Consider the following 23,737-nt stretch of genomic DNA (forward strand, 5'->3'; position numbering starts at 1 on the left):
CGTCTGCTCACGAGGGAAAACTTCTACAGTAATGAAGGTTTTAATTTAAGAATGCTTTACCGTTGGTCGCTGTAGAGGTACGCCCATTCGCCACCAGATGGCTCGCTGTATGCCGGCACATCGTTAGCATTGCAAGAGGGAGCTCACGAGAGAAGCTCCATTTAAGGTGTTCCACCACACCGTATGTAGATGTATACGGAAAATTATCAAATGAAGTACAGTGCAACGAAAGACACCTAGGATAAATAGAACAGAGCTGAAGAATGGAAAGAAAGTGTGTGGAGAAAACCAGAGGATGATAATGGCGTGAGACGATGTGCGAGCGGAGGGGTGGCAAAGCCGTTGTACACACTTTATCAAAGTATGATACCAAATACAGTAGAGACAATACGCGACACTCCGCGAGATATCGAGGGACAGCTATTAGAGCTCTCTCTAGCGGACTGACCTGAGAACTAATGATTCTGTCATAAGAGCACGTGTGTTTGTGTGTGAAGTTTTTGGTGTTATTTATGCGTTTTCAGTGAGTTTAGATAATTAAATAGTAGCGTGTGTCATTGCTGATCCTCTCAGCATGAGGGGAAAGGTATGTACTGTGTTTGGCTGCAGTAACTATGAAGTAGAGAAGAATGCGCGGTCTTTCTTCCGTTTCCCTTGTGACAAGAAAATGTAAGTAATATTGTGTTTGCATATATATTCTTCCAGTGACAAGGAGATTTTTATAGTACTTCATAATTTTCTGACCTGCTCGACCCATATTTTAACTGGCTTAAAATATAATACGCATATTTTATTGTATAATGCAGCAGTTAACCTTCAATACCGATGTGTTGTTGTAGGTGAGATCTGTGGGTTTGATTTAATTCAGGAAAATACCTACATATGCATATGAGTGTGGCTGGTTGTGTTCCATGTTACCCCATTAGAAATGCCGTAATGCGTTGTCAAGCACTGAAGAAAATATGGGTGATTTAAGAAATGTACATATTTTGGTGAAACAATATGATGATGCAAATTTACTTTACCCTAATGTAATATCATTATGGCAAGTATTGTCCGACTCGTTGGCTGAATGGCCAGCATACTGGCTTTCGGTTAAGAGGGTTCCGGGTTCGATTCCCGACCGGGTCGGGAATTTTAACCTTCATTGGTTAATTCCAATGGCTCGAAGGCTGGGTGTTTGTGCTGTCCCCAACATCCCTGCAACTCACACGCCACACACAGCACTATCCTCCACCACAATAACACGCAGTTACCTACACATGGCAGATGCCGCCCACCCGCATCAGAGGGTCTGCCTTACAAGAGCTGCACTCGGCTAGAAATAGCAACACGAAATTATTATTATTATTATTATTATTATTATTATTATTATTATTATTATTGCAAGTATTGCTTATAAGGAAAGTATGAATGTTTTTGAGGATAAATTTATAGTTTTTCTTTCTGTTAGTAGGCTTCGAGTTAAAAGGAAAATTGCCCAGCCCTTAAATGTAAATTCATTGAATCATGTGTGTGAGGAATGTGCCGATATTTTTGTTGACAAGTGTATTAATATGATGATACAATGCTTTTAAATGAGAAAAAGAAAAATCTAGCCGTGAACGTTCAGGCAGGAATGCTAAAGCTAAAAAAGTAATGCATAAATGAAAGACCAAGCCCTTTCACAGCAGTCCATTTCACATCTTGACTATATGTCTAATTTCAGTCTTTATATAATAACCTGTTAAATAATTCTTCATTCATTTATCCAGAATTGCTTCAGCAACTTTGAAGTTAATATCTTAGTAACACTTTCTTTCTAGACGTAATTTATTTATCTATTTTCGTATATACTTTTCCATTGATATTTGAATTTAGAGCGAATTTTCAGGTTAAGCCACTAGGAGCGCCACTTGCGACTTGTCTCCCATTTTAACAAGGCTAAATCCGGAAGTGTAGCGTATTGTCTCTACTGTGTTTGATGATACTTAGCACATAGCTTGGAACGAACCATCTGGTGATAAGGAACGTACGAATTCGGAAGACACCAAAACGAAATAACAATAGTGGAAGGACAGGGAAGTGGACTACCTAGGTAAATTCTTAATGGCTGGCAACCACGTATTACTTAATTGATAGCCAGTGTCCCTTACCATCCGACCGAGCTTTATAGCTGCAGTCGCTTAAGTGGGGCCAGTATCCAGTATTCGGGAGTTAGTAGGTTCGAACCCCACTGTCGGCAGCCCTGAAGATGGTTTTCCGTGGTTTCCCATTTTCACACCAGGCAAATGCTGAGCCACTGCCGCTTCCTTCCCACTCCTAGCCCTTCCCTATCCCATCGTCGCCATAGAACCTATCTGTGTCGGTGCGACGTAAAGCAACGAGCAAAAATAAACCTTACCATCCGTAAGCGCTATACTGCTAAATCATCGAGTGACTCATAAATTGGTTCTACTCCTTCGCACGATGAATGCACTGTCTCAGTTCTTATTAACATGTCTAAAATATATGTTTAACGTGCTGCATTAAACATGTGAATAGGAACCATTTAACGTCACATAAATATCAGTCAGGAAACATTATAATCGACTACAAATCCTGTTGGAAACTGATCATGTTTCTTAGATGCTATTCCCTTTACATTGGGAAGCTTTAAGTACTTTTAAGGAAATACATATATAAGCTTATTAAATAATTACGCCCACTTTTCCCAATACCTTCTGTTATTTTGTTGTATGTTGTTCCATCGGTAAGCGTTACACAGAGCAATAGTCTGCTAAATCATCGAGTGACTTATAAAATGTTCTCCTTCGTACTTTGACTGCACTGCCTCAGTTCTGCGCCAAATCGACTTCAATCAAATCCGTTCCAAAATTACTTATATTTATATGCTCACCAATACTAAACATTGCTATTCTCCAGAACTACTTATAATTTGGAAGAGAGAAATATAGTGATAATTGAAGTATGAAAGTCCATCTCTCTCAAATTAATTTCTGATGTCCATTGCTTTATAGAAGAATGTTCAAAAGTGGCCTAACTTTCTTGACAGATGGTACTGAAATAGTATAATACAAATTACTCTATTTACGTTATCATATATTATAATTTTTATCACATCTTTGTTAGACATGGTTAACACTTACTGCATCATAATTACAATAACCTTCAACACTCGCCTGCCATTGCTAATAAAGTATTTTCCACAGCAATTTTCTAGGGTACTAAAATGTCTTTATCCCTCCGTGATATGAGATAAAAAATCACTCTTTTCTATTTCGTAACATTTTATATGATAATATTTTATATAAATATCCGTTAAAGTCGTTCAACTTACACTGCTTCCTCTTTCGCTACCACGTGGCTTTCACCATGCCCAACACCTGCCTGCTAGCAGCGCTCTTTTTGGTAAGCTTTTCAATCAACTTACGACCTTATTCATTTTAAAATGTAATCAACGAGAACTATCATACAGATAATTGTCAACTAAGTAGCCTATTTACTTGTCTGTGAGAGTAAACATAATCCCTCTTCGTCTTCATCGTAGGATATGTGTTAAGAGAGACTGAAAACTTCACGGTTTTTCCTTCCACATGTCATTTATGTTATTCTTCTTGGGAACGCTGTGTTAACTTCAGATTCCCAAATCTTGAAAGGAGTAATGTCCGTTGTGTGGACTTTCTACGAGTACTCTCGTGCCCGAAGTTTTTTTTTTACAGCCGGGCTGAGTGGCTCAGACGGTTGAGGTTCTGACCTTCTGACCCCAGCTTGGCAGGTTCGATCCTGGCTCAGTCCGGCGGTATTTGAAGGTGCTCAAATACGTCATCCTCGTGTCGGTAGATTTACTGGCACGTAAAAGAACTCCTGCGGGACAAAATTCCGGCACCTCGGCGTCTCCAAAAACCGTAAAAGTAGTTGGTGAGACGTAAAGCAAATAGCATTATTATTATTATTATTATTATTATTATTATTATTATTATTATTATTATTATTGTTATTATTATTATTATTTACAACACCTGGCTGAGAGCTGATTAGCTCTTTGTCTGCTGTATTCATACCGTATTCAAATTATAGTTATATTCCTATCATATTTCCAGCCGGTCTCTTTAGTAGAAATAATTGTAATATATACTTATACTTTGTGGTAAGATTTGTCAACAGTCAGCAATTAAGACCATAAAGATGTAATCGACGAATTTTCAACGAGGAAATTACGCCGTGAACCACTCGTTGTCTGATTTGAATTTGGTAACTTCAATATGCTACGGGATCTCAAGTAGTACGTCTAATCCGAACCAAACGGATGTGACTTTTCCTTTTAAAAATCATAAAATTAATTAGCCGCAATTCGAACTGCGGCCACGCCGGCGAGAAGCCAACGGGGTTGCCACTCAGCTATCATGTCTCACTAACACCATACAATTTTAAGGGAGGTCCCAGAGATTTTTAAATTAATTATGTATTTGTTTCTCTTTTCAGTCCATCTTCGTTGGAATCCATGCTCACTGGGGTAAGTTTGATTTAATAATTGCACAAAGGTTTATTATTATTTATATTTGCCCATGGTATTCAGAGAATGTTAAGTCATATTAGATTATTCAACAAACATAGCTATCAAGATATTGTTGCCCCTCTAGTCACAACTTTTATTTTAACCTCTCTGTTACTTCTCATTACTGAAGTGCAATAGACGAAAACTTAAATAAACGAGTGAGTGGCCGTGCGTTCGGGAGATAGTGGTTTTAAACCCCACTGTCGGCAGACCAGAAGATGGTTTTCAATTTTCACACCAGCCAAATGCTGGGGCTTTACCTTAATTAAGGCCACGGCCGCTTCCTTCCCACTCCTAGCCCTTTCCTATCACATCGTCGCCATAAGATCTACCTGCATCGGGTGACGAAAAGCAATTCGAGAAAAACGCCCTGAGTGAAATTGCGCCCTAAACCACTCGTGCCTCACTTGAATTTGTTTTAGTTCAGTATGCCATAGGACCTCAGGAGTACATACAATTCGAGCCACAACTTTAACAGCGTAAATATGCTTGTGTGTGTGTGTGTGTGTGTGTGTGTGTGTGTGTGTGTGTGTGTGTGTGGCAGGTCCAACGTTGATTTGATCCTGAAGATATTAAACCAGCGGGTATCAAACATTTTACCTCTGGGTTCCACCTTATAAAATAAAGTGCTCAGGTCCCCCTCGTCACTATAATTGCTTCATCAAACTGGAAGTTATACTTCCAATGTATATCCAATTATGTTTTGTTCATACTCTTGGCTGTCTAAGTTCAAAATAAAACAATTGAATTATAACTTGTAACTGGTTATACAAATGCATTATAATGGCATTACATGCTTTTTTGTATATGACTAAATCTACTTTGACCGGGCGAGTTGGCCGTGCGCGTAGAGGCGCGCGGCTGTGAGCTTGCATCCGGGAGATAGTAGGTTCGAATCCCACTATCGGCAGCCCTGAAGATGGTTTTCCGTGGTTTCCCATTTTCACACCAGGCGAATGCTGGGGCTGTACCTTAATTAAGGCTACGGCCGCTTCCTTCCAACTCCTAGGCCTTTCCTATCCTATCGTCGACATAAAACCTATCTGTGTCGGTGCGAGTAAAGCCCCTAGCAAAAAAAAATCTACTTTGTAAAGAAAATCAAATGATTAAATATCGAAATGTATTATGACAGATGAGGTCGCTTTTCAGTAATCGTGGTACAGTTTCGGGAATGGCAAATCGAAGTTGGCCGTGCAGTCAGGGTTGCGCAGCTTTGAGCTTGCATTCGAGATATAGTGGGTTCGAACCCCTGAAGATTGTTTTCAGTAATTTCCCATGTTCACACCAGGAAAATGCTGGAATTGTTTCTTAATTAAGGCCATAGTCTATTCCTTCACATTCCCAGCCCTTTCCTATCCCATCGTCGCCATAAAACCTATCTGTGTCGATGCGACGTAAAGTGAACAATATTTTCCTAATACGAAAGGCCTGACACGCCTAAGTGGATTGGTGCGAAAGAAATCTGGATATTCTGTGCTCATTACTGTGAGTTTGACATTCTTTACAAATATATATTCAGAACTACAACAAAGAAAAATAAATAAATTATCGTAAGTAAGATCTATACATTGTTCTTACTTACATTGAGAGATGACAGTTCCGATGGATTTTTATCCAATTTCCTCAATCAAAATCAGCTACGTATTTTATATATGTTGTGTATTTCTAATTTATGTAGATCACCATTAATTTTATATCTTGTAAAATATCACGGACAAAGGAAAATCTTACTCATCTGCAGTATAGAGATTTCTGGTCTTTTAATGTAAGCTTCCCATCCCTTCCCTCGTCAGTAGATGCAGAGTGGGTCTCGGCCCATAAGTGGCCACGGCTGGTCCGTGGTCCAACAACTCTGCACTCTGACCGGCCAACCGAGCAGAGGAGGGGTGGCCACGGCTCTACCGTGGCTCTACGCCTCTGCATTCGGGAGACGGGACAGGGCTGGACCTCACGGCTGGCCCCAATCGTCGCCTGTCCTGAGAATGGTTTTCTGTGTTTTCCATTCTCCCGCACTAAGGCGAATGCCGGGACAGTTCCTAGTACAGGCCATGGCCGCCAATCCTCTCACCTTCCCCGAGCATCCCCTTCGACGTAACAAATCTCCCGACCCGGGAGACGGCCTCACCGTCTAAAAGACCCGCTTCCGCCTTCAGGGGAGGAATTAAAACATTTTAGTAGTAGTAGTTCCTTCTCTCCTTCGATCCCTGCCGTGGTGAGTGTAAAGCCGGTTTGAGGAACGCTCATTAGCTGGAGTGGGCCCGTAAATCGCCTATTTTGTGTAAAAATACATTGTCTTTAACTTCCCTGGCTGCGAGGTATCCTATCATTTTAACAGCAATGTACGTAAAAGAACAAAATTACAGGCACTATTAACAGAAATCTTTAAAATAGTTAAAAGAAACAAAAGTCCGCCTCTGTGGTGTAGTGGTTAGCGTGATTAGCTGCCACCCCCGGAGGTCCGGGTTCGATTCCCGGCTCTGCCACGAAATTTGAAAAGTGGTACGAGGGCTGGAACGGGGTCCATTCAGCCTCGGGAGGTCAACTGAGTAGAGGTGGGTTCGATTCCCACCTCAGCCATCCTGGAAGTGGTTTTCCGTGGTGTCCCACTTCTCCTCCAGGCGAATGCCGGGATGGTACCTAACTTAAGGCCACGGCCGTTTCCTTCCCTCTTCCTTGCCTATCCCTTCCAATCTTCTCATCCCTTCACAAGGCCCCTGTTCAGCATAGCAGGTGAGGCCGCCTGGGCGAGGTACTGGTCATTCTCCCCAGTTGTATCCCCCGACCAATAGTCTGAAGCTCCAGGACACTGCGGCGGTAGCGGTGGGATCCCTCGCTGAGTCTGAGGGAAAAGCCGAACCTGGAGGGTAAACAGATGATGATGATGGTGATGAAAAGAAACAAAAATTAATTGTATAAGAAACTTCTAATTAAAATTGGAAGATTACAAGAGGACCCGTGCTATTCCGTAGCATTATTTAAAATAGGTCAAATAACGTGTCTTGATATGACTCTTTGTCTGTTCGGTTATTTGTCTATCTGTCTGTGTGTCTGAGCGTGTGTTTGTGTTCTGTGTGTTTGTTCGATTATGTGAACATTACGGGAAAACGGCTTGACGAAATTTATCCAAACTCGACATTTAATTTCAGGGAGCGGCGGGATTTGAACTAGGCTATAATATTATGTAATTAGAATACATTTCCGTTACAATCGTAGGGGGAAAATACAGGAAATATCATATTTATTCGTTAAATGTGTAAGAAAATCAGAATACATTAACAATTGTTCAAAATATCATTTCAGATCCTTTGTATTCCATGCGTTTTTGCCTGAGAGGAATAATAACGGAGACACTCAAGATTATTATATTTTCACAAATAATCAGCAATCAAATATCTCCAAAGTTTGAGGGATATCCAGCAATGGGATGACTGAAAGTGAGACGGAAAGCTCGTGTTTCAGAAGACCTGAAATAACACGATATATCCAAGGACAGGGTCAAAGACGGTATTGGGAGAGTGAACAGGAGAGACGACAGCAGATGATTTGGAAAATCGCTACGAAGAAGAAGAAGAGATTCAAATATCACCAGAAATATGGTACAAAGGTAGCACTTACTTGCACATTGTTTACATTGCTACAATAACATTACATATAGAAAGAATTAGACTTAAAACTTCAACCATACGTACACTGATAGCAACAACAATGCAGAATTATTCTACTGTTGTTCAAATTTTGTGCATATTTTTGTCTTTCGAGCTCCAGTAGTTTGACATATTCACTACTTCAAATTTTTATAACGAAGTATTTCAATCAATCAATCAATCAATCAATCAATCAATCAATCAATCAATCAATCAATCAATCAATCAATCAATCAATCAATCAATCAATCAATCAATCAATCAATCAATCAATCACTACTGATCTGCATTTAGGGCAGTCGCCCAGGTGGCAGATACCCTATCTGTTGTTACCCTAGCCTTTTCTTAAATTATTGTAAAGAAATTGGAAATTTATTGACAATCTCTCTTGGTAATTTATTCCAGTCCCTAACTCCCCTTCCTATGAACGAATATTTGCTCCAATTTGTCCTCTTGAATTCCAGCTTTATCTTCATATTGTGATCTTGTCTACTTTTAAAGACACCACTCAAACTTATTCGTCTAGTGATGCCATTCCACGCCATCTTTTCACTGACAGCTCGGAACATACCACTTAGTCGAGCAGCTCGTCTCCTTTTTCCCAAGTCTTCCCAGCCCAAACTTTGCAACATTTTGTACCGCTACTCTTTCGTCGGAAATCACCCAGAATAAATCGAGCTGCTTTTCTTCGGATTTTTCCAGTTCTTGAATCAAGTCGACATCGTCGACCTGGAAATACTGTTCAGTTTTCGTCGTAATAAATTAACTGGCGACGATGGCGGCTGGTAACCTAACACTTAGTAATTACAAGGCGGTGAATAAATCCAGTATTGTGGAAATTACAAAGAGTATTCCAGAAGTGATGTTATACATTCAATTAAATAATCTATGCATGCTGTAGTTGTAGGGGGCTGCGGTCTATAATTTCGTTAATTTGGCCAATTTCTCAGATATTGATCTGTTTTAGGTCATCTCAGGATCGTATCAGTGTTTTTTAGTTTTCATGTCTGTCTGTCTGTTCCACCATCATGGAGAAACGGCTAGATAGATCTCGACCAAATCACTCCTGTTTAACTTCTCCGAAAGCTTCCTGAATCGAACCCAAGATCCTCCAGACCAAAAGCATCGACGCTGACCGTTCGACCAAGGAGGAGACGTGAATTATCCTAAATGTAATAATTAAATCGTAATGAACGTAATTATAAAATGCATTGCAGAAACGTAATTTTTCCTAAGTGTAATTATGCTGTCAGTAATCTTTCTTTTTTCACTTTTAGGTCACCATGGAGGTCCAGCATGGGGAGGTCCAGTTTTGGGAGGACCAGTAATGGTGGGGTTTCCAGTGTACGGGCAATGGGGAGTGGGAGGTGCAGCGTATAATCCAGGATCGGTAGGCCAAGGAGGTTCAAGTTGGCAGGTGAATGGCGGCAGCTATACTCCACAACCTCCAGCAGCAAGCGTTGTAGTTGAACAACAACCTAGAGGTCAATACTACGGTGATTATAATCGTCCAGGGTATGGAACCTGGGGAGGTGGTCAACAAACAATCAATGGGGTCGGCGTTAAAGATGCCGTTAATTATGGTCGTAAATGAGAAAGTAAAATTTTACTGGCATATAAGAACTGAGAAATAAATATCCTTTTCGCATTGCTCTTTGTGGTTTCTAACTCTTACCCTCTCATTTCTTTCTGAGTAGGCCTATAACTGTCTGTGTACACATCTACCAGTATCAGTATGATGGTAAGTTAAATAACGACGTAAACGATTGTATTTTCACCTGTTCTTTAATCAAGAGTGTGCAGCCACGTGCCTATACTATATTCCATCATTCTCTCTCTTGCAGTGCTTAGACAGAAAGATGATTCTTGCACTGTGTGAAAATGAAAACCTACAAGCTGTTTTCCAGTCTTTGACAGGGTCATGGATGTTATGAATCATATATAGGCTAGTAGTACGATGGGGTCGCCACTCCTAAAGTGATTAATGAATGACTGATATATGCTATGAAATGAGAATGGAGAGGGTTGCTGGAATGAAAGATGACAGGGAAAACCGGAGTACCCGAAGAAAAGCCTGTCCCGCCTCCGCTTTGTCCAGCACAAATGTCACATGGAGGGACCGGGATTTGAACCACGGTATCCAGCGGTGAGAGGCCGACGAGCTGCCGTCTGAGCGGCGGAGACTCGATTGCACTATGTAATATACATACATCATCTACTACATAATATACTAAATAAATGGACAATTCAATTCTTAAATACAATAATGAGTCCGCCTCTGTGGTGTAGTGGTTAGCGTGATTAGCTGGCACCCCCGGAGGCCCGGGTTTGATTCCCGGCTCTGCCACGAAATTTGAAAAGTGGTACGAGGGCTGGAACGGGGTCCAGTTAGCCTCGGGAGGTCAACTGAGTAGAGGTGGGTTCGATTCCCACCTCAGCCATCCTCGAAGTGGTTTTCTGTGGTTTCCCACTTCTCCTCCAGGCAAATGCCGGGATGGTACCTAACTTAAGGCCACGGCCGCTTCCTTCCCTCTTCCTTGCCTTTTCCATTCAATCTCCCCATCCCTCCACAAGGCCCCTGATCGGCATAGCAGATGAGGCCGCCTGGGCGAGGTACTGGTCATTCTCTCCAGTTGTATCTCCCGACCCAAAGTCTGAAGCTCCAGGACACTGCCCTTGAGGCGGTAAAGGTGGGATCCCTCGCTTAGTCCGAGCTAAAAACCGACCCTGGAGGGTAAACAGATTAAGAAGGAGAAGAAATACAATAATGAATTAATATGGACAAATCAATAATAATAATAATAATAATAATAATAATAATAATAATAATAATAATAATAATAATAATAATAACAAGCAAATGTAACCGTGCTTCGCCACGGTATTCCACATTGTATACGGATTTCTACGTAAATTGCTGTACACGCAGTAAGTAAGATGAGATAGTCCCTTCACCGGTAACACGTTGTATTACATAAAGCTCTTCCTATCGATTATTCTCCTTAAGACTGGTCACGCCTCCCAGCCACGTATGGATATGCAGTCCATCAGAACAAACGGTGTTGTGTTCATTTTACCTATGCCCATGTGTATAGGAAAATTAACCTTACTGTACCGTACTATAGGAATGTATGTTTGCATTACGTATTTACGCACTCCTGGTGTATAATGCATGTAAGGTTCATTATCGTTTACTCTTCGGCATAAGAAAACGAACACAACGGACATTGTTCTGATGGACTGAGTATCCGTATGTAGCTGGGAGGCGTGACCAGTCTTAAGAAGGATAATGGATAGAAAGAGCTTTGTGGAATACAACGTTTTACCGGTGGAGCGACTATATTAAAGTGCATGTCTCTTAGCGTTATCCGAGAAACACCACTGGGAGGACCGCATACGTTGTTTGCGATGTACGGTGCGCGTTGGGACGTTTCGATGAAAACGGCAGGCTACGTTTCCTAGCGAAATTCACAATCCAGTTCGGAGGTTTCAACTAACTCATAACGGCAGCCTCACTTTCCCACTGCCATTTGCAATGGAGATGTAGAGTTTTCATTATAAAGAGATGTGCCTTTTCCTAATGCCAGTCAGAATCGATTTGGAGGTTTTATTTTAATTGAGAAATGTCGCTCTCTCTAAAGATAAAAGCGAAGTGGATGTATTGCAAAAATTTAATGTCCTTCACTCAATTGTAGTGATATGATTTACGGATTTAAGAAAGGGGTAACAGAGGAGAAATCCGGGCGCAGGAATCCTTCAACAACAAGGTAACTTACGGTGTTATTACTTAAGACTAAAGAGGCAAGGCATTAAATCAGGAAACGGAAGTAAAAGAGAAATACAGTAAAAATTAAAACAAATCCTAGAAAACACCTTACGGCGTAAAATAATGGATTACACTCCGCATACTATTGAAATATCATCAACCACCCATAGAGCTATTAGAAGACGATTTTAACCTCCAATGGCATTCCGAAAATATCCCTTAGAATGGCTGCTTGACGTCTATCTCGCCTTCTACCCAACGACCAATCGCGAGTTTACAGGAATAGTGGCGAAAATGGCATTACGTTACTTCCTTACTTCATGCAGCCAAAGACAGGTAGGTTCGTTGCTGGTCTACGTGGGTGTCCGTCACTCAATGCAGAGCACGAAACCTACAAAAAATACTATTTTTTCCGTCATTTCAAGAGTAAGCGAAATAATGTAATACAAGACTTGTTGAAAATGAAGGGGCGTTTCACATAAAGTATAGTCTACGGATTTGACAGAAAATCAATAGTATAAGAGAAAATTGGAAACAACAGTTCTGAGCTTCTGATTCTTAAATCATACGCATATGTAAATCTGCTCTTGGATAACTATACTCTAAATATGAAGTTTGGCCGATATTTATCCAGCCGTTTCGCATTGATAGCGTAAAAGCCCGACAGACAAAGACACATGAACGCTAAAAGCCGCGTTTATGGTCTTGAGTTGACCTAAAATGTAGATATACATTTCTGAAAAATTGAGAAAATAAACGAAATTACTGCCTGTGAACCCCCTACAATTTATTTATGTAGATAGATAAGCATGGGCATGTTCGTAAGTGCAGACATTCATGTAGAAATGTGTTGCTTTTCAATGGTAGGCCTACGTCATATCGACAAACGGATTGCACCATCAGCCACCGCGTTTAATATTCTCAATGGTTGGTCGTATTATATAATCTCGTATCTCATATATTTATGGATTAGATTGAGTTAGAGACATTGAATAGGGTGAAATTCGGGTACAGTTTTCACACATTGCATTGTTTCTTCGGATACTTACATGGCAGATGGAATCATAAAATTTGGCCAGCAGGTGGATACAGGTGATGTCAGTGCGCGTGCCGAATTTGATGATTCTATCTTCCTTATAAATGTTCCAAACAGTAAAATATGCGTATAAATCCTACAAAATTAACATAAAATCGAGACATGCAGCTCTGTTTAACGTATGAGTGATAGAAATACGACAAAATGTCATAGGATCGAAGTTCTAGATCACTTCAAATTGAACGCGATTGTGCTATCAGTTCTTTAATACGGCTTACGGTTTAGCCACCAATTACCCCGAAACGAAGGTCTGCACCGTCATTGAAACTGCCCCCTTATTTCGATAATTTTCTGGACCAAAAAGTTACAGAATTGAACATCTTGTAATTTTTCCTCAAAGGAAAGGGAGTCCAGTTTTCAGGATTAAAACTCGCATACTCGGATAAATTCAGGAAGAAAGAAATACAGTTTAAAAAGTTGACATTAATTGAAGATAGGATAATAACTGAGGACGACCGGATGAGACAAACATGTAAATACCAAGCGGATATATTGGAAATAAATGTCCCTCACTAAATTATAATGGTATGAGTTACGGATTTAAGAAGGCGGTAATAGAGGAAAAATTTAGGCGCAGGTATTCTTAGATAAGAATATGACTAATGGTGTTACTACTTAAGTCTAAAGAAATAAGCGAAATAAAAGAAGAGAACGGAAGTAGAAGAGAAATACAGTAAAATGTACAGGAGATGCCATAAAACAACTTAATGTATGGAATAATGAACTACAGTCCGCAGTACTTTTGAAAATCGAGCTCGATAGCAGCAGTCGCTTAAGTGCGGCCAGTATCCAGTATTCGGGAGATAGTGGGTTCGAACCCCACTGTCGGCAGCCCTGAAGATGGTTTTCCGTGGTTTCCCATTTTCACACCAGGCAAATGCTGGGGCTGGACCTTAATTAAGGCCACGGCCGCTTCCTTCCCTGTCCTAGCCCTTTCCTGTCCCATCGTCGCCATAAGACCTGTGTCGGTGCGACGTAAAGCCAATAGCAAGTAGTACTTTTGAAATATAAATACTCTCTCTTAGTGCTATTCCAAGACGATTGTAACCCACAAGGTATTCCACAAAAATCACGCAGAATGCCAGCTTGACGTCTCTCTCGCCTTCTACCCAACGAACAACCACGAGTTTATAGTAATAATGACGAAAATGGCATTACGTTACTTCCTTACTTCATGCAGCCAGAGACGTTGCCATGGTATCCGGTAGGTTCGTTGTAGGTCATTCCATCTACGTATCTATTCTTCTTCGTCTTCTTTTCCGACCGCTTTTCCCACACCTGTGGGGTCGCACATGTGGATCTGGCCCTGTTTACGTCCGGATGCCCTTCCTGACGCCAACCCTATATGGAGGGATGTGATCACTATTGCGTGTTTCTGTGGTGGTTGGTAGTGTATTATGTTGTCTGAATATGAAGATGAGAGTGTTGGGACGGACACAAACACCCAGTCCCCGAGCCAGAAGAATTAATCAGAAGCGATTAAAATCCCCGACCCGGCCGGGAATCGAACCCGGGACCCTCTGAACCGAAGGCCAGTACGCTGACCATTCGGCCAACGAGTCGGACAATCTACGTATCTATATATCTGTATATATATATATCAAAATAGATGTGTGTGTCCGAATAATTCACCTTGCAGCCAAAAGTACCCACAGCGGACCACTGATGTTTATATGTGATAGTAGCCTCTAGTTTCCCATCGTGCACTAAGGTGGTTGCGTGTCGGTAGCTGTAGTGGTGTGGTAGATTTGAGGGTAGAAATTTTCCAACTACATATAAAAATAGACGTGTTCTTATATTTCACCTTGCAACCACAAATGCCAACCGCAGACCACGTGTGTCTGTGTGGATAGTAGCATCGCGTCTCCCATTGTGAGCTATAGTGGTTGCGTGCTGGTATCTGTAGTCGCGTGGTAGATGTGGGAGTTGAATGTGGTTGAATATATATATATTGTACCGGGAACGCCGCTACGAGAGAAGTCCGAAGTATGTTTGTTGAACTTCGCGCGAGGAGGAAGGTAGGCAGCCCGCCGAACGCAGTGACGTACCCAGCGAGTGACGTGGCCGCCGTAAGCCAGCTATTCGTGCCATATATGGTAATGTTCCAGCTCACCCTCAAAAGTACATTTTGAGCTACTTTATCCCTATTTTGACACTGCCATCTTAAAAACCTTTACAATAGACGTCATCTGTCAAGATTTCAAGAAAATCCACCAAGTATTATAAAAGTTATAAGGGTAGATAGTACCCGAGTTCTAGACACTTCCATGCGAACGTGTATAAAAGGAGGACCGCCCGACCTACGAATTCAGTGTCTGTCACTCCGCCGTCTCTGTGACACGGGTGACAGGAGAAGTATTGTGTGTGTCGAACTTCTGGTTGACAGTCTGCGAAATCCAAGTATTGGAACTTCGGTATTTTCTCTAAGTGTTGTATCGGGACTTTATCATATTCTTGAAGTGCCTGAATGGGACTTTGTTATTTTCTGCGAGCATCGTATTGGAACTTTGTCATATTGACATATTGGAACTTTGTTATTTTTCGTGTGTCGTGATGGGACTTTGATATTTTCTGAAAGTGTCATATAGGAACTTCGTTATTTTTTCGGAAGCGTTTCATTGGAACTTTGTTATTTTCGCCAAGTGCCGCGATAAGACTTTATTATCTTCTTAAGGTGACATATTGGAACATTGTCTTTGGAACTTTATTTTCTTCGAGTGTCGTGTTGGGACTTTAATTTTCTGACATATCGGAACTTTGTTATTTCTACACATTGGAACTTTGTTATTTTTTTTGAAATGCCACATAGGGACTTACTTATTCGACGACGATTGGAAGGACTTTGAATTTTCACGAGTGTTGTGTACCGCATTGAACTTATGTTTCGAACTTATTTGAACTTGTATTTTTGAATCAATTTCTGGAACATTGAAATTTTCCGAGCGTGTAGGATGAACTTGTGCCCTACCAACATAAACTTTCTTGTGAACGATATGACTTGTTCTCTCAAGTGCCTCATTGAATTTACGCCTTGTAAAGACTATGAAACTTAGGGGACGTTCAACATTACGTCTAATTGTGAAATATGCAATACTTTCCAAGTGCTGCACAGGGACTTATGTTTTGATTCTTAAAGACTGTGACAATTCAGAATACGCATATCGCGTTCCCAGAAAGCCTAGAACTTTCCAGTATTTTGAGTGATCCATAATTTATGAAGTCAGACTTTTTCACTCAAATATTATTTTCTTTAATGGCTATTCACTTCGCCTATTGACGGAACAGGACAGTTTCCGAGTGCTACTTATTCAGTTCATTGCCAATATGTTTTAAATCTTCAGAACTATTCGTTTAGGACTGCAGTGACAGTAATCCTCTAGAACATTCTGACTTACAGTGAGCTTGCATTATGAACTTGCATTTCTACCAGTACTTGTTCTTCGAGTGATTATTCCAGAACGTTTTGATTTAATATTTAGAGTGCAGTAACCATAATTAAAGGGTCATATCTGTTCAGACAGTGCCCTGAATGTGTGGAGTGCCGTGCAGGAAATTCAAGTGTGAATTACGTCTCGAATCGAACCCAGGAACGTGTGCCAATCTTCGAGACATTCCAGAACGTCGGGACATTCCAGAACGTCGAGACTTCCAGAAGTCGAGACATTTCCAGAACCTGGAGACATTCCAGAACTCCTCATCCGAGCAGGTGTGGTCCCTGCCCAGTCGATGTCCAGCACCATCCCAGGACTTGGAGGTACCAACCAGCCACGACACTTCCACGCTGCTGTACGAAGGTGATATGAACTTGTTTTGATGATCAATAAACTCAATTTATCAAAAGAATCTCTAAAATTGATAACTATACCTCTCTATGTACCAGCTCCAATGATAAAGCCACTCCCTAGGTTAAGAATCATGCTCGTTAATTTAATATCAAGCGCCTTAAAGATATGAACACATTTTACGGGTACAATATATATATATATATATATATATATATATATATATATATATATATATATATTCACATATATATGGTTGCGTATCGGTAGCTGTAGTGGTGTGGTAGATTTGAGGGTAGAAAATTTCCAACTACATATAAAATAGACGTGTTCTTATATTTCATCTTGCAACCACAAATGTCAACCGTAGACCACATGTGTCTGTGTGGGTAGTATCATCGCGTCTCCCATCGTGAGATATAGTGTTTGCGTGCTGGTAGCTGTAGTCGCGTGGTAGATGTGGGAGTTGAATGTGGTTGAATATATACCGAAAAGTGACGTATGTGTCATATATTTCATCTTGCAGTCACAAAATACTCATCCCAGACCACTGGTTTTTGCTGTGCGGTAGTACCTCGAGTCTCCCTCCGTGGCAGTGGTGTGGTAGATGTGGGGGTTGAATTTGGCCGACTATATATATATATATACCTGTTTGTCCGTATATTTCACCTTGGAGGCAGAACTACACACCGCAGACGACTAGTGTTTATGTGTGGTTGTAGCCTCGTGTTTCCCATCGTGCACTATAGTGGTTGTGTGTATGTAGCTATGGTGGTGTAGCAGATATGGAGTTTGAATGTGGCCGAATATATACAGAATGTTAGGGGTATACTTGCAGCTATTAAGATAGTCGGCAAAGAAAAATACATCTCACAATATATGCTAAGTACTTTTTAACTTGTCCTATTAGTTTGCCCATAACTGAGCCAAATATTTCAGGACCTAATGTGTTTTGAACGGCCGTAGCAGGATATACCGGTTACATCATTCTGTCCACGCTTAGTGGAAGTACAGTAGCAGAGTGTAGGGCTTGTTGAACTTGTTTCTTATCGCAGGCCAACACATGTTGTTGTGCACTTCCCCTAAAGGTTTGGCAAGTAGGAGAGGATGACTCACGTGCCAGGCCACTTGCTGTACTCGAAAACCGGTCTAGGGTACTCTGTGTGAAATGTACACAGAATCCTTACAGTGCCCTCGAAGATATGTACCAGCATATCAAGTATTGTGTAGTTGTGTATGATTTATAAGACGTCAATGGCATTACTCAGTGATCCAAGCTGACAAATTGAAAGGAAATAGTTAATAAGTAAATGAAAAATGAGCGCAACATTTCTGTGCTGTTATTGCGACAGTCTACGATGAATTTCTGACAATAGACAATGCGAGTTGTCTATGCTTATTCATAAACTTTTCAGGTCAATGAAAGGACGGTGGACACTGAAAGAAAAGGCTATAAGTATTCAGTCATATTGTTATTAATGAGACAGATTTCAAAAACCGTAGTTGCAGCCATGCGTGAACATTGCTCGAAGGAAAAATAGCTACTGTGGAATTGCCGCCGGGCATTTCTAATAGAAGGCTTATTCTTCTTTTTCCTAATCTGTTTACCCTCCAGGGTTGGTTTTCCCTGGGAGTCAGCGAGGGATCCCACCTCTACCGCCTCAAGGGCAGTGTCTTGGAGCGTAAGACATTGGGTCGGGGGATACAACTGGGGAGAATGACCAGTACCTCGACCAGGTGGCCTCACCTTCTATGCTGAACAGGGGCCTTGCGGGGGAATGGGGAGATTGGAAGGGATAGACAAGGAAGAGGGAAGGAAGCGGCCGTGGCCATAAGTAGGTACCATCCCGGCATTTGCCTTGAGAAGTGGGAAACTACGGGAAACCACTTTCAGCATGGCTGAGGTGGGAATCGAACCATCTCTACTCTACTCTATCGTCCGAGCTACTCAAACCGACATTGGAGCTTAGAGTAAGATGATCGTGCGGTTAGGGGCTCGCAGCTGTGAGCTTGCATTCTGCTGATAGTGGGTTCGAACTCCACTGTCGGCAGCCGGGAAGATGGTTTTCAGTAGTTTCCCATTTTCACATCAGGGAAATTCTGGGACTGTACATTTATTAGATCTCGAACGCTTCCTTCCCACTTGTATCCCTTTTCTTTCCAATCGTCGCCGTAAGACCTATTTGTATCGGTGCGACGTAAAACAATTTGTAAGTACATGTTTCGGTAATTTCGGAGATATGTCTGCAATTATAATTGTTGTAAACAAGATAAGGTTTACAAGAACACAACTTATTTATTTGCTTCACACAGAATTCTACAGTATGTACAGGAATAAAACATAAAATTGTCTTGAAGCAAAGTAGATGATTAATCTTGAGAGAGTTTCTCTTTCTATACACTATGTACACTCTGAATGTATTTACACTCACTGCTATCTTGAAAAGATAGTTCTTGGGAAAGATATAGTTCGTGATAGTTGAAAACTATCATTTGCACTAGCATAGATTAGCTAAGAGAGTTCCTTCTAACTTGAAGTGTCTGAGTTCATAAGCTTGTACTAAATGAAAGCTATGTTCACAATTAGAGAATCTAATGTGTGTGTTGGAGCTTGAGTGAGCTTGGGGATGTGTGGCATACGACATCGGGGCTCGACATGGATGAAGGAACGGGAAAGTGGAGTAGTGACCTGAGGTGAAACCTCATACTACCAGAATTCCGTCCACCTGGTCGAGACACATTTTTAAGAGGAGTAGCCTCCGTGTTCGACGTTCAGTGTATTCTGGAGCAGGACACTGGGGAGAATCCTCATGAGTAACAGACAGGGAGCTCCTTATATACTGCACACGACGTAACAGACACGCGCACTGAAGACTGCGCGTCGAGTCTCGAATGATCCACGCTTGCGTGCGTGCGGCTGGCTGGCGCTGAGCGAAGAGAGCGGAGGACATACAACACCCTCCCTTCCTAAATACGCCGATACGGCGTGAAGCGGCGGCGGCGCTGGCGGTGGCTACGATGCTGGGCAGGAGCTTCTGACGTCCCTGTTGTATTGTCCGGAGCTGTGACTGGGCGCAGTGGCGCTGCATCGTCCTGAAAGGAACCCATGGTTATTAAATGTTCTAAAGCTCGTTCAGCAATAGATTTATCTGGCTTAACAAGAGAATCAATAGCCGGATATGGACGGTAGCGCAGGCGTATCTGGTCCTGGTGGCGGCAAATGCGTTTCTCAGCAGTCTGAATCTCGTAGAGACGATGGCCCAAAGATCTGCGGATGACACAAGGTAACCAGAGCGGGTTTGACTTGAATGTCCTTATGTAGACCCTGTCGTTGACGGTGAACTTAGTTGGCAAGGTCTTAGTCTGGGCCGGAAGAGGCTGCAACAGAGAAAGTAAAGTTCTGTGAGGTCGTCCATAGAGCTTTTGTGCGGGAGTGACATTATCAGCGCCGGGCAGAGTTCTGTAGTTGCTTAAGAGTTGTAACAATGCTTGGTCTTTAGTTAAGCCTGAAGAGACAGCTTTTTTCATACTTTTCTTAAAAGTTTGTACAAAGCGTTCAGCTTCACCATTAGATTGAGGGTGAAAAGGCGGTGCTAGGACATGGCGAATGCCATTATATGTACAGAAGTTCTTAAAAGCAGTATCTGTAACTTGCGGTCCATTGTCAGAAATTAAGACTTGAGGTAAGCCTTCAGTTGTAAATATTTTCTGAAGAGCACGAATGGTAGCGTCTGTAGTATTAGTCGAATGCATATCCACTACATAGGGAAAGTTCGATAGAGAATCTATGACGATGAGCCACATGGAATTGAGGAAAGGACCTGCGAAATCGATGTGAACTCGTTCCCATGGAGAAGTAGCAGGAGGCCATGAAGCTAGATCAGAAGACGGGGCGTTCTGATTAATCTGACATTGTTCACAATGGCGGATGAGCTTTTCGATGGCGGCATCAATACCAGGCCAGTAGCAGTGTTGACGTGCCAGTTGCTTAGTGCGGGATATACCCCAATGACTTTGGTGTAACAAGTCGAGAACTGGTGTCTGTAGACTAGGTGGGATAACCACTCGGAAGGTGGTGCCGGTTTCGAGGAGTATAACTCCGGCACGAGTCGTAAGACGATGCTGAATACGATGATAAGGCGCAAGTTGGGCCGGAAGTTTGTTCTGAAGGGGCCAACCATTGCGGATGTTAGTACGTACCGTAGCAAGTGTACTGTCCTTATCCGTAGCTTTAGCAAGGCAGGTAGCGTCAATAGGAAAGGTAGATACGGTGTCTTCGAGTTCTATGTCTAACTGAAGACATTCGGATTCTTGAGAATCGAAGGCGGTATCAGGACCGACTGGTAAGCGAGAGAGGGCATCAGCATTACAATGCTGGAATGTGGCACGATAGGCGATCTGATAGGAATAATCAGAAAGGAACATGGACCATCTTTGAAGCTTTCTGAGGGAATGCTCAGGGATCTTATTACCAGGGTGGAATAAGTGTACTAGAGGCTTGTGATCAGTAATGATCAGGAAATGGTTGCCATAGAGATATTCATTGAAACGGCGAATATCAAAGATGATTGCTAAAGCTTCTTTTTCTATCTGGGAGTACCGACGTTAATGTTTATGAAGTGTCTTCGAAGCAAAGGCGATGGGGCGTTCTTGTCCGTGACGATCCTTCTGGGAGAGAACGGCGCCGACGCCGTAATCTGATGCGTCAGTAGCTAGCGTGATGAGCTTGCCAGGCTGAAAATGTGTGAGTTTAACAGCTTGAACAAGGGCTTTGTTGATCGTATGCCATGCCTGTTGGCATTGCGGAGACCACTGAAATTTAACACCTTTTTTGCGTAAGGCGTTTAACGGAGCTGCAACTGAAGCGAAGCGGGGAATGAACTTGTTATAGTAGTTCGCTTTGCCTAGGAAGGTTTGGAGCTGCTTGATGTTCTGTGGTACAGGCATGTTTACAATCGCCGAGACATTCCGTTCACTAGGTTGAATGCCGTTTTTATCGAGGATGTGTCCCAGGTAGTGAACTTGCGGCTGAAAGAAAGTGCATTTAGCGAGATTCGCTCGTAGGCCATTGTCTTTCAACTTCGTGAGAAGGAGGCGCAGATTATGGAGATGTTCTTCATGATCTGCGCCGGTCACAATAATATCATCAAGGTAGTTAGCACAACCGGGAATGGAGGCGGTGAGTTGAGCTAAATAGCGCTGAAAAATAGCAGCTGAGGAAGAGACGCCGAACGGGAGACGATGGAGCTGGAGCAGTCCGATAGGAGTGTTGAGTGTGAGAAATTGCTTGGATTCCTCGTCTAAAAGTAGCTGTAGATAGGATTCTTTAAGATTCACTCTAGAGAAGAATTGTCCACCAGCTAGACGACGGAATAAGTCCTCTGGACGGGGAATTGGAAATATATCTGTGTCGATTTGTGCGTTGATCGTAGATCGGAAATCACCACAAAGTCGTACATTGCCATCAGGCTTCTTGATTACAACTAGTGGAGTGGCCCATTGACTGGAATTGACTGGTACCACTATTCCAGCTTCTACCCATCCTTCTAACTCCTTAGTGACCTGGTCTTGAAGTGCCAGGGGCACTGGACGTGCTTTGAAAAAGCGCGGCTTAGCTCCTAATTTCAGCTGTATGTGAGCTGTATAGTTTTTGGCGGTTCCGAGCGTAGAGTCGAAGACTTCAGGAAACTGCTCGAGGAGAGCCGTAATATCAGAAGTAGGTTGCAAAGTAGATACCACGTTGATATTGTCATGAATCTGGAAGCCGAATAAATTAAAGAGATCCATGCCCATAATGTTCGATGCGGTGTAGTTGTTGACTACGAGTAGTGGAATGACCTTCCGAATTCTTTTATAACTGGCTGGAAGCGTGATTTGGCCTTTAATGTCAATCTTCCGTTTGTTAAATGTAACAAGCTTGATGTCAGCTGGAGAGCATGAAGGTGAACCTAAGTCGTGATATGTAGCCAGGTTAATGATAGAGACAGGTGATCCAGTGTCTAACTGAAAATCGACAGAGCGATCAGAGAATGATAGAGGAACGATGATCTTGTGAGAATACTTGGTGGGAAGAATAAGATTTATCTGATCAACTTCCATGTCCTGTCGGGGCTGTATATGCTTCGGGCGCGCTGCAGGAGTCTTAGCAGGGCGGAGCGAACTCTGATATATGTGTCCTACTTTATTACATCGTTCACAAGTGGCTTTGAAAAAACGACAGGCACGACGTTCATGATGTTTGAAACATCCTCTGCAGGAAGGCAGTAGTTGCGACTTGCTCTTAGAAGTGGGCTTCCTTGGAGAAGAACGAGTGAAGTTAAAAATCAATAATCAATCAATACTGATCTGCATTTAGGGCAGTCGCCCAGGTGGCAGATTCCCTATCTGTTGCTTTCCTAGCCTTTTCCGAAATGATTTCAAAGAAATTGGAAATTTATTGAACATCTCCCTTGGTAAGTTATTCCAATCCCTAACTCCCCTTCCTATAAATGAATATTTGCCCCAGTTTGTCCTCTTGAATTCCAACTTTATCTTCATATCGTGATCTTTCCTACTTTTATAAACGCCATTCAAACCTATTCGTCTACTAATGTCATTCCACGCTATCTCTCCGCTGACAGCTCGGAACATACCACTTAGTCGAGCAGCTCTTCTTCTTTCTCTCAATTCTTCCCAACCCAAACATTGCAACATTTTTGTAACGCTACTCTTTTGTCGGAAATCACCCAGAACAAATCGAGCTGCTTTTCTTTGGATTTTTTCCAGTTCTTGAATCAGGTAATCCTGGTGAGGGTCCCATACACTGGAACCATACTCTAGTTGGGGTCTTACCAGAGACTTATATGCACTCTCCTTTACATCCTTACTAGAACCCCTAAACACCCTCATAACCATGTGTAGAGATCGGTACCC

This window comes from Anabrus simplex, chromosome 1, assembly GCF_040414725.1.
Source record: "Anabrus simplex isolate iqAnaSimp1 chromosome 1, ASM4041472v1, whole genome shotgun sequence".
Taxonomy (NCBI): domain Eukaryota; kingdom Metazoa; phylum Arthropoda; class Insecta; order Orthoptera; family Tettigoniidae; genus Anabrus; species Anabrus simplex.